Source organism: Hemibagrus wyckioides, linkage group LG20, assembly GCF_019097595.1.
Source record: "Hemibagrus wyckioides isolate EC202008001 linkage group LG20, SWU_Hwy_1.0, whole genome shotgun sequence".
Taxonomy (NCBI): domain Eukaryota; kingdom Metazoa; phylum Chordata; class Actinopteri; order Siluriformes; family Bagridae; genus Hemibagrus; species Hemibagrus wyckioides.
In genome coordinates, this window is record NC_080729.1 from 4,541,917 (window position 1) to 4,554,959 (window position 13,043).

The 13,043-nt window shown below is 38.1% G+C and overlaps 1 protein-coding gene across 1 annotated transcript in view; it reads right to left on the reverse strand.

The window, feature by feature from the left end:
- The window catches only part of LOC131370762 (muscleblind-like protein 1), a 131,668-nt gene extending 119,387 nt beyond the window's left edge, over positions 1–12,281 (reverse strand). Inside the window, exon 1 of the mRNA XM_058418221.1 lies at positions 12,081–12,281. The gene's annotated coding sequence lies outside the window, so the exon portion shown is untranslated. The remainder of the gene's footprint in view (positions 1–12,080) is intronic.
- Between the last annotated feature and the right edge of the window lie 762 nt (positions 12,282–13,043).

A 13,043-nucleotide genomic window follows, 5' to 3' on the forward strand; every position in this document is an offset into this window, starting at 1 on the left:
GTGTTAGAACAAAAACATTGACAAAACACAACATGATAACGCAACATATTTACCCAAATCTGGCACAAAAAAAGAAAAAGTACAGGAATAATGAATATTGCAAAAACAATTCATAACACACAACACCTCTGGGCATTAAACCAGCAAAAAACAAACAAACAATAAATTGTGAAAACCACACTTACATAACTCTTTTTCAAAGCTCTTCAGATCCATATGCAAATCAAGTTCATAAGCCACGCCCCCACTGGTGGAATAAACACCCGCCCTCATGGAAGACGACAGTGGGCATGCTCAGATGGAACCTCAGCTGATTTTAAAATTGCTTAGGATTATTTTGTTTAAATCATATTTAAACATTATTATTATTATTTTATGGGAAATAGAAGGAACTACATACATTAAAAATATTTCGCAGCTCTTGGCTAGTTGATACAGCATCACACCAATGTGTTCCAGATGCCTACAACATACCAGCGAGTGGAAAAAGAAGAAGATATATTTCAGCTTTCACTGCATTTTTAGCCTCAGATGGCATGAGAGGGAAAGGAAATTCCGCCTGGTATTTTTATGACTTCCCCATTGGAACATATTGAATCTATTGGCTGATGTTAGGAACAGATATCGGAGCAGCGTGATTGGTTGGTTCAGATGATGAGGCACAGATCTGGGGAGAAATATGTCATAGTCCTCAATTTTGTCTTGATGTAAGAACATAATAATAATAAGTACACTGGAACCTCGGCATCTCTTACAAATTTTCGCGTTAAGAATTGAAATTTTGCATTAAATTTCAGTCAGTGAAAGCTGTTTGGAAAGAGTCAACCCACGATACCAACGTTGTCTTCGGCATGTTCAAAAGCTAGGTGATTTTTCGGGCATTTTTTCTGTAGACAGATTGGTGGTGTGGGCGGTCTGTTCTATTTTTAGCCCAAGCTTGGTGGCATGACTCCCTGTGAGGACCCTTGACATGGAATGCTTGACTTGGGTCAGTTCTTTGTAAGCAGCCATGCAGTTTACATACGCTTCATATTGGGAATACTTCTAATATTTTTGAGTGGCTGGAACGGATTATCTGTATTTACATTATTTCTCATGGGAAAATTTGTTTTGCAGTATTTGTTGGAACAAATTCAATTCACAGATGTTCCACTGTACTATGGGTAATTTTTCTCTTTCCAATAGATCAGATTGATTTTCTGAGTGTAGAGGTATTAAATTATTTGCCTAGAGAAAGTGCTAAAATTATTTTTCATTGATTTATTAATAGATTTTTGAATATGATTAAGCAAAGATGGACCTCATGCAGAGACAAACATTTTCAATAAGAGCTGCCGGCGACTTCTGATGACACGAGCGACAGGAACCATTGGAGACCGGATGTGGGCGAAATTGAGAAAAGTTTATGCCTATATGGAGCGACTCAGTGCAGCAACTAAACAATAACACGATATCACCATGGCAAACGGTAGTAGAAATGCCAACTCATGGCTATATAGTACAGCGACTCAAGACTTGCAGCGATCTCACTGCTAGCATTTCGTGTGTGCAAATGTCTATATATTGTTTATTATTGTCTATTAAATTTAGATATTAAAATAAATATAGATAACATTTTAAGATAGTTAAACTAGTACCAGTAACAGAAGCAAATTATCGTCATTAACACAATCCTTAGTTGTTGTTGTTGTGGTAAGAAATAAAACTCTTTTATTTCTTATTTATTTTAATATTTGCCCTTGTTATGTATAAGAAATCCTATAACACCAATACTGCAGCAGGAGGATAAAATCCCTCAGCGCTCGGCTCTCATCAGTAACCACGACGCCGCTTTGCTTCTTATTTACATAAGGTAAAGGTTTATCACATCGCTTGGCCCCGCCTACTCGATTTTGTCATTGAAAATTCTGCCTCTTGTCATTGTATATCATGAATCATCTGGCGTAATAAGACAGCAGCTTTGTCGCATTGCGTTGGTGTCTGGATCGGGATTCAGCGGCTGTAGTTGCCCCAAAGATTCTCAAAAATGATTGATTTCTGATGTTTAAGAGTAGCGCAGCACAAGTGGCTTTGTGGTTAGCACAGTTGCCTCACAGCAAGAAGGTCCTGGGTTCGAATCCATAACCTTTCTGTGTGGAGTTTGCATATTCTCCCCATGCTTGTGTGGGTTTCCTCCTGCGGTGCAAAAACATGTACATTAGGTTGATTGCCCATAATGTGTGTGGTTGTCTGTCTATATGTGTGGCCCTGTGATGGACTGGTGACCTGTCCAGGGTGTACCCTTGCCTTTCACCCAATGTATGCTGGGATAGGCTCCAGCAGATCCCTGTGACCCTAATTAGGAATAAAGTGGGTGTAGAAAATGAATGGATGGATGTTTAAAAGTATTTAGAATTATTAGCATGACTTGTATTAGCATGATATCGAAACATTTCAACTATGTACACTGTTGTGTTTGTGTAATTCAGTAAGCTTGTCTCACACACACACATGAACACACATACACATGCAGTTTGCACATGTGATGCTTCCTAGTAATCATTTCTTCTCTTATTTACAACAAACAGCTCCGATTCCCTACTGACTCAACCACATCTATCTCTCAAACACCCACCCACACACACACACACACACACACACACACACACACACACAGGTAAACAAATAGAAGCTGTGAAAGAACAATCTCTTCTTAGTCCTAACATAACAGCATGACATCTCCTCTGATCTGCTCCCGAATTTTCACCTCAGAAGTCAGGCATGTCCAAATCCAAAACCCGGAGATTTCCAAACTGCACACGTCTGCCGCTACGGACCGTATTACACAACACTGTGCTGTAAAATACTGCAAAATAGACACATCTAATAAAATAAAAATGAGTGAAGGCTGGGTTTAGGACATGATTTATACCGCAACCCAAGCTACGAAATATGCTAAGCAAAGCTAAGCTAAGCAACATTCGTTTGTCATGTAGCAAGCTACCGAAAAGTCCAAGCTAACATGGCAGGCTAACATCAATATAGCTAGCTAACTGAATTTTCTAGTTAAGCCTCCAAATAATGACTATTATTTAGAATTTCTTTGTTGTGGTTAGCTGGGCCAGAACTTGGCTTTTGTGTTAGCTAGCTAAACTTTTTGTCACTGCTAGTCATCCTGTTAGCTATGCCAATTGTTACAAGTTAATTTCTTATATCCAGCTAGTAGTTCTTTTGTTTCTTTTCACTGTGTAGATGTGATATAGCCGTAGCTGTAGATTTAAGTCTTTAAATCTCGTCCACTGATTTAAAATTTTTGTAATTTTACAAAAACATTAGTTAGTAAAGTCGGTATCTACTGCCGCTAAGACGTCACATCCTCATTTAATTATCGAACTCTGCCTTGTCTAACTGATTAAACCCGGAAGGATAGAGCCAGCATCGACTCAGCGTGAGGAACCTGTACACACTTCTCTCCATAGGGAGCCCACACGTGGAATCGGAAATTGCTAGAACGTCCTTTCCGAGCTGTTTGTCTATCCGGATGACGGAGAGGTTCCATCTCACACCTCCAGCAACGTGCCAAGGGAGCTCTGCATGGCACAGTTAGCTTGTTATACGGAGAAATAGTCATCTGTTTGTTATAATATCAGCATATGATAAGTCTTTCTCAGCACTGTGGATTTTATTTTTTGGTCATGGCTGTTGTAAAAGTATGGGGTTTGTATCCACCTGGACGTTTTTTGTGCAAAACTTTCAATGGAACCTGAATGGAAAGTAAATAACAGAAATAGGAAATAATGACTGAGACAGATTTTTCAGATTATTCCTGGCTGTGTGTGGATAAAGAGAAATCGTGATGGAAAAGACGACACAATGAGCCAGGGATTCGTTTTTTTTTGTGTTTGTTTTTTTTGCTGGGTCTGTTTTCCTGCTGCTCATCTTGTTAGACATTTATTAATAGTAGCTGATGATATGATAAATGAGTGGAATTGAAACTGATTGGAATTGTTCTATCCCGAAAATAGGTGCACTTTCATTAATAATGGATTTGTTCATTAACTTCAAAAAGCTTGTAATCAATCACATGGGCTCTGAAGTTTTCGAGCATGTGGATATGATTGAAATGTTTATAACATGTAATAACGCATTAATAACACCTTAGTACACCTGGTGTAAGATAAAGAAGTGATTATAGTTACGTGTCATACGGAATAAATTGTGTATCATGTGAGGATACATAATGGTTGTATGTTAGGGATTAATACAAATACATTTAAATATAAGTCTAATATTAATATATATATATATATATATATATATATATATATATATATATATATATATATATATATATATATATATATATATTAATATAAGTCTATATAACTTTTTGTCTAATATTAAGCTTGAACTTTTTGTACTATATTTCTTTTGTTCTGTAAAGCTGCTTTGAAACAATGTCCTCTGCAAATAAAATTGAATTGAATTGATATGAATTGAATTGAATAATTTACAGAAAATAACATAAATTCTTTCCTGGAGACTTTCCTGTGTGTGGAAACTTAAACTATTAACATCTAACTGTGAGACTGGAGACTCCTTTAAAGAATAAAAAAAAGTCTCCATATACCATGTTGTCTTTAATCTTTCAGACAGGGCATCTATTGAAATATCGGTTACTATAGAAACGATAACGTATCAGGACAAGTGCATTATACTGTATATAATATAAATTTGTGATTTTTTTTATTGCAGAAAAAGATTGATCACCTGACCAGTTAGGAAAAATGGTGATCATTGATTGGTCACTGGGAAAGAAGGTGATCAGTAATTGGTCAGTGATTGTTCAGTGGAAACATTGTTGATGAGTGATTAGATTGTTGAGAAACACTGATGAGCACTGATTGGAAAAAAAATGGTGATCAATAATGGATCATTAGAAACATTGGTGATTAGTGATTGGTCATTGAGAACATTGGTGATCAGTGATTGGTCATTGAGAACATTGGTGATCAGTAATTGGTCATTAAGAACATTGGTGATCAGTGATTGGTCATTGAGAACATTGGTGATCAGTAATTGGTCATTAAGAACATTGGTGATCAGTGATTGGTCATTGAGAACATTGGTGATCAGTAATTGGTCATTAAGAACATTGGTGATCAGTAATTGGTCAGTGATAACATTGGTGATCAGTAATTGGTCATTGAGAACATTGGTGATCAGTGATTGGTCTTTGAGAACATTGGTGATCAGTAATTGGTCATTGAGAACATTGGTGATCAGTGATTGGTCATTGAGAACATTGGTGATCAGTAATTGGTCATTAAGAACATTGGTGATCAGTAATTGGTCATTGATAACATTGGTGATCAGTAATTGGTCTTTGAGAACATTGGTGATCAGTGATTGGTCGTTGGGAATATTGGCTGTCTCAAGTTCAAATTCAGTCAGATTTTATACACTGATGTTTTGATACAGCAGGTGTGTTTCCTGTGTAATATCATTAAATAGGGTTGCCAGGTAGATCCAGCAGAACTACATCATAAAATCCACACAAAAACCCTGAAACTAGCCTTCAAATTGAGTGTCTATTGAAATAGCGGTTACTATAGGAACGATTATACTGTATATAAGAAAATTGATCATCAAATTCTCACCAGTTAGATTATTCGCCATAGCATTCATTGTGCTATAATGCATTATAACATTCACTCCTCAATACTGTCACTGTATAAATTTATACGCATAAGTATTTTTATACATCGAACCAGACTTGAGAAGTTTTTAGTGTTGTTATGTACAAGCCTAATAACGATCCTTTATTATGAGCCAGCCTGAGATTTGCTGAAATAATGAATTCCATAAATAACTCTCTGATAACAGTGATGAGGAAATTATATTAAAAAAGGTGATGGACTGATAACATAAAACTAGGTTTTACAGTTTTTAATATGTGAAGGATATTACCAGACATTTATATTTATTTTTTACACCAATCATAAGTGAAGTCATTCAGCAACAGGTCGGTGTGTGTCATCAGCCAAAAAATTGAGGTATCTCTACTGCAGCAGCTCAAGATCATCGATTTTATTAATAATGACATAGCCTGAAATGTAATCAATTGGAGAAACTATCCCACTTATGATCTAATCTAATTTCAGTGTAAGCCCATATCAGAAGACAATATTTAGTCACTAAGCATACATAGAATACGGGTTTGTATGTATTTTTGATACAACAGACAGCAAAGCTAATATAATTAAACAGGGTTGCCAAGTTTTCAGCAGAATTTCAAGCAGAACGACATCTTACAATCCACAAAAAAGACGTGAAATTGTCAAACAATGGTGATCAGTGACCAGTCACTGGGAAGAAGGGTGAACGTGAAGAAGGGTGATTAGTCATAGGAAACAAGGATGATCAGTGATTGGTTATGGGGAGTAATAGAGAACAGTGATTGATGTTTGATCAGTGACTGATGTATCATCACTGGTTGGTCATTAGGAGTAAGGGTGATCACTGATTGGTCTCTGGGGGGAAAAAGGTGATCACCGATTGTTCTCTGGGGGGAAAAAAGGTGATCAGTTATTGGTCATTGAGAGCATTGGTGATCAGTGATTGGTCATTGAGAACATTGGTAATCAGTGATTGGTCATTGGGAGCATTGGTGATCAGTGATTGGTCATTGGGAGCATTGTTGATTAGTGATTGGTCACTGGGAACACTGGTGATCAGTAATTGGTCATTGAGAACATTGGTGATAAGTGATTGGTCATTGGGAGCATTGGTGATCAGTGATTGGTCATTGAGAATATTGGTGATCAGTGATTGGTCATTGAGAACATTGGTGATCAGTTATTGGTTGTTGAGAATATTAGTGATCAGTTATTGGTCATTGAGAACATTGGTGATCAGTGATTGGTCATTGAGAACATTGGTGATCAGTGATTGGTCATTGAGAACATTGGTGATCAGTGATTGGTCATTAGGAGCATTGGTGATCAGTGATTGGTCATTGAGAACATTGGTGATCAGTGATTGGTCATTGAGAACATTGGTGATCAGTTATTGGTTGTTGAGAATATTAGTGATCAGTTATTGGTTGTTGAGAACATTGGTGATCAGTGATTGGTCATTGAGAACATTGGTGATCAGTTATTGGTTGTTGAAAATATTAGTGATCAGTCATTGGTTGTTGAGAACATTGGTGATCAGTGATTGGTCACTGGGAGCACTGGTGATCAGTTATGGGTCATTGAGAACATTGGTGATAAGTGATTGGTCATTGAAAACATTGGTGATCAGTGATTTTATAAACTGATGTTTTGATATAGCATGTGTTTCCTGTGTGCAAGACAGCAGAGCTAATATCATTAAACAGGGTTGCCAGGTTTCAGCTAAATATCCAGCATAACTACATCTTAAAATCCACACAATAGACCTGAAACTAGCCAAAATAAGAGTTGGATAAATATAGACAATTTTACTTTTTTTTTTTTTTCTTTGATTGGTCACAAATCACCTACTTTTACAACAAGACACCTTTCGACCACTGACATTTAAAACGTGAAGACATCTTATTTATGTGATGCTGCACTCAACATCAGTGCACTTAACCATAGGCCAAACCTCAGTAACGCTAGTCTCTGAAAACAGTTTGCCCTCCTTCTATATTTCTTTTTGGAAGAAATGCCCCCCCCCTTTTTTTACATAAGGTGGGAATTTAACTGAAATTGAAAAAAAAAAAACAAAAAACAACAACTCTGGCATAAGACATGACCTAATAATGTTTTTGTGTCATGGTTTCTTTCCACCATCAGAAAATGCAATCAAAATTGTAACCTTTAACCCTTGCATGCATTAATTATTAAAAAACATAGCCAGACTTTTTCTAAAAATCATTTATGTGAAAAAAATGAAAATATGTTCACACAAATAGCAAATCACTAATGATAAAAATATTTACCTGGAAAATTATAAAATATTATGTATATAATCAAAAAAAAACAAAACAAAAAAAAACCCCTAAAAAACAAACAAACAAAAAATAAATACCATTTAGGTCTAAAATATTTAGAATTGATGATCAAAATTCAAGAAAGCATAAAAAAATTATATATATATGTATATATATTTCAGAGGTAAAAAATATATTTTTATTTTTTTAAAAATTAAAAAGCTAGGGACTTTATTGAAAGTCTGACAGAGATTTGGCACAAATTTCAGAGACCAAGATGCATCGTTATGTGTGAAAGTGGGCGGAGCCTCAGAGGCTAAGATTAAAGCACCACTATAACTATACACCATCATACTTTCCTACATTTGGAGACACATTTTGCTATTAAACTTAAATCCAAGTCTCGGTTTAAACACTGACGCTATGATCATGTGACTGAGTGAATCATATCACGATGGTGTGAAAGGGAATTTCCACTTCTGATGGTTAAAGGAGTAAATGCTGCCTTGGGAGCACATGGTTAAGTAGACCTGCTATCACTCTCCAGCCTCTGACCCAGTTCAACATGCTGACTGGTTACTCAATCACTTTTTAATATCCTCTCCCTCTGACTGACCTCTCCCTCACCTCCACTTCTTCCTCATCTCATTCTCGATAAGGTCATTTTTTAAGCATTCACCTCCGAGAGGCATTCGTTTACGCATGTTGGACAACGTGTAGTGAAAGTAAGGGTCAGTATTTCGGGGCAGTCTTCAGTTCTTCAGCATATCACCGACTAATTTGCATATTCACTGAATCATCATCATCATCATCATCATCATCCGCTTAGCAAAATTTCTTATATGAAGGAGGGAGGTTATGTGTTGTTAAATCTTATAACACGTCTTCAAGAGTTTTATTCATTACATGATGTATTTCTAAGTAGATGTAGATGTATTTGGTTATAGCATCATTAACTATTAACCTAATTAAAATATCCTACATTTTCTATGAAAAAAAATCAATAGTCTGGAAATAGAAGGAAACAAAAGTAAACTGATGGACAAACAAAAGTGATCAGTGATTAGTCTAGGAAACAATGGTGATTAGTGATTAGTCATGGGAAACATTGATGATTGGTTATTGGGAATCAGTGACTGATGCTTGATCAGTGATTGATATAAACCAATGGAGATCACTGAGTTGTCATTACGATCAGTGGAGATCACTGATTAGTCATTAGGAACTATGGTGATCACTGGAAAACAATAATGGTAATTGGAAAACAACAACGGCCAATAACTGATCATAGGAAACAATGGTGATCATTAACTGGATGTTGGTGATCAATAATCAATCATTATAACCATTGGTGATCAGAGATTGATCATTAGGAGCATTGGTGATCAGTGATTGGTCATTAGGAGCATTGGTGATTAGTGATTGGTCATTGGGAATATCCATGATCAATGACTGGTCATTGGGAGCACTGGTGATCAGTGACCGGTCATTAGGAGCATTGGTGATTAGTGATTGGTCATTGGGAATATCCATGATCAATGACTGGTCATTGGGAGCACTGGTGATCAGTGACCGGTCATTAGGAGCATTGGTGATTAGTGATTGGTCATTGGGAGCACTGGTGATCAGTGACCGGTCATTAGGAGCATTGGTGATCAGTGATTGGTCATTGGGAATATCAATGATCAATTACTGGTCATTGGGAGCATTGGTGATCAGTGATTGGTCATTGGTAATTGGTCTTTAGGCGCATTCTTGACTAGTTATTGGTCATTAGGAGCATTGGTGATTGGTCTTTGGGAATATTGGTGATCAGCGATTGGTCATTGGGAGCACTGGTGATTAGTGATTGGTCATTAGGAGCACTGGCTTGCACAAGTTCAAATTTACTTAGCTTTACACACAGATGGTGATTCAACCAAATCTGCTGGGTAAACTCACATATCCAGCCCTGAGATATATGCTGGAGAGTTTTATCACACACTGGACGGTCGCTAAGGTCAGCTGAAAAAGTCATTAGCTCTCATTATTTTTAAAAAAAAAAAAAAATCACAAAGGAAGTCTAAAAAGTTGCTACATCCATCAAACAGTCACCAAGTTGGCAACACTGATTTGGCTGAGAATATATGCTAGTTTATATTCCAGTATGGCACAGGATTTCATTATTTCAGTCCACCATGATGTTCTGTGACATCGTCACACCCTGAGTGTAAGTGCTACGTGCCTAGAAGCCTGGAAGAAACCCACTCACCGCGGTGTATTAGAGAGTCTATGCTGTGAGTAATGGGCAACTATCAGGACCCTGCAAATAACTGCAGCCTGGCTGTGAATTCTCACTGCAGAGGGTGAAGCCAGGCCAGGGTGCTGAGCAGTGCATCACGGGATGCATGAGATCAGCTGCTGAATCGCTGAAGTGTTACTGCAAGCAGACAAAGAACGGCTGCCCTCTCGTCCTTGGTGTTCCTGCCTGCCTCAATTATCACGTAACAATCACTCAGAGATTAGAGTCTGTGCAAAATCCTTGGCTGTCACTTCATAACCTCTTATTACATGGTTTCACTTTCCATTCACACTTCCGCGAGTGTGTGTGTGTGTGTGTGTGTGTGTGTGTACACAGACAAGACAGAGAATGAGCCGTTCATGAGAAACTGAGAAGCTAATAATCTTGATACCACAGTGATTCTGGTTTCTCAAATCTGATTGGTCCAGTGGGGTAAATGTTCTAAAACAGCAGGCAAACAATATGTTTACAAACTAAAAAATGGGTTGTTCAACAGAGAAGAATGTATAGCTGTTGATGATGTGATGGTATTTTGCAAGCAAATGTTTCTGGAATGAGTCTCTGGTGGGAGAGTGTCAGGATATTTTCAGATTTAATCACCGAATGACTAAGAAAACTTGAATTAAGTCTTGAATCCAAACATGTAAAAGGAAACACCAAGTATTAAACATGCTTAATTGATTAGCACAGATTAGAACAGCTTCAACTTTGGCTGAAAGATATGCTAGGATAAAACATTCCAGACCGATTAAAAAAAAAAAAAGTCATAATGGGCGTGGTCTAATATTCCACTGAGAATGTTTGACAGACATTCAGTTACGATTATTATTGAAGAAGCCTTGCTGGTTAGATAGCTTGCTAGGTTAGCTTTCGCTTGCTAGGTTAGCTTTTGGTTGCTAGGTTGCTCAAAAACACTGCTCAAGCGTGGAACAAATAATTAGGATAAATAGTACGCTATGTGTCCTGTAATTGGTTAGATTAACCAATTACGCCAGCATTACACCCAAGCCTAGCCCCTCCCATTTTATTTTAAAATAGAAGAAATACTGACTAATATTTAAGACTCAGCAGACTTTGTGCTGCATTTCCAATCCACAAAACCAATGCTAACTTCACTCCAAGGCAATGATGCATTTAGATTCCCCGGAGCCTTAAGGTTATGATATAATGATCACTGTGAATGTTCTTAGCTAATCTTATGTCTTTGCTTTTATAACACCGAACAAAATTGTTTTTTTTCTGAGATTCAAAATCTGTGTACGATCCCTGTGGTCCTCCCACATCTCCCAACTGCTTTCCTTGACTCGCCTCTGAATCCAATTCAACAGATGGCATACTTATAACTAATTCCCCTCTGAGCAAATAGCAGAATGGATCACGTGGCTCTCAGAAGATGCTGGTTAGCCATGGCTTTAAAACAGAAGGAAGCTTCGAACACGCTACGGATACGATGATTGAAAGCCTGTTTGCTCAAGACGACAGCGCACATTAGGCAAAACCCAAACTAGTTTATGAACAGCATCTGTGAAGTGATCTACTGTGCATGCAAATGTGAGCTAACAAGCTTTGCAGCACCAGGGAAATATGAACAACAAACCATGCCCCGAGACAAGAACATGGCATCAAGAACGGTGCTTTTAACTTTTAGTTTGCAGCTTTAATGAAAATCCCTTGACTGAAGTTAAAAGCAAAACTAATAGCACCCTGCAGTTATGTTGCTCTAATTGGAAAAGTGAAAACAGAAAAGAAAATAGATTCTTAGAGAGAGAGAGAGAGAGAGAGAGAGAGAGAGAGAGCAAAGGAGCAGGAAAAAAAAATCTTCAGGGACGCTTCAAGCAGGAAAAGGTGTGTGGTGCTCACCTGATTTCCTCTGAGTCTTGCTTCTCTCCTCCCTCTGAGCCACTCTCTCGTTCTTTCTGTCTCCGAGGTTCCAGTCAGACGGTAACGAAGCGCCAAACAGCCCAGGGACGGGGGGAAACCACTCAACGTGCGTAAGCGGTGTACCGTGCAGTGCGTTGTGGGAAAGCTGGGGCCAATTCCTCTGCTTTCTTTCTCTCCTTCTCTCTCTCTCTTTCTCTCTCTCTCTCTCCGAACCTCCCTCCCTCCCTCCCTCCCTTGCTATCTCTCCAGAATTAGCCTCTACACTACTGCCACCAATGCTGCTCAGGTTTCTATAGCAACACCCTCTCTCTCTCTCTCTCTCTCTCTCTCTCTCTCTCTCTCTTTCTTTCTCTACACCTCCATCATTTGCTTGCTCTCTTTCCAAAGGAAGCAAGACCAGACCTGTTGCCACATTTTTTTCCCCTACTCCTTACTTTAGGAACTGCTTAAAAGAGAAAAAAGAGGAAGGAAAGGAAATGTACGTGTGAATGGAAGCGTATGAAGAGACGATAGAAGGAAAGAGCGTCCTGGATGAGAAGGGCAAATATTCAGGCCACCATGTCAGCACTCTGCTGCTTACTTTAACAGTCTTAACCCCACGCTAATCAGCACCTTGGCATCTGTTTCTGCCTACTACCGGGCCCCTGTGCTGTTTGCATGCACACACACATATACACACACACACACACACACTTGCTAAAGTTTGTATTTAAACACAGCATGTCTTTGCAATTTTATGGAGGGTATGCGGGACCATATTGCATTACATACAGACTGGAAATGGAGCACTGTATTGTTTGTTTGCTGCAAAATTTGAATACAGTTAGTCACACACACACACACACACTCAAATTTTTCAGCACTTGGAAGAGACCTTGGGTTGAGTTCCAGGAATCGGCTTTTGGTTGCTCTTACCAGCACTCAGCTGCTTCCTTCCCCCTT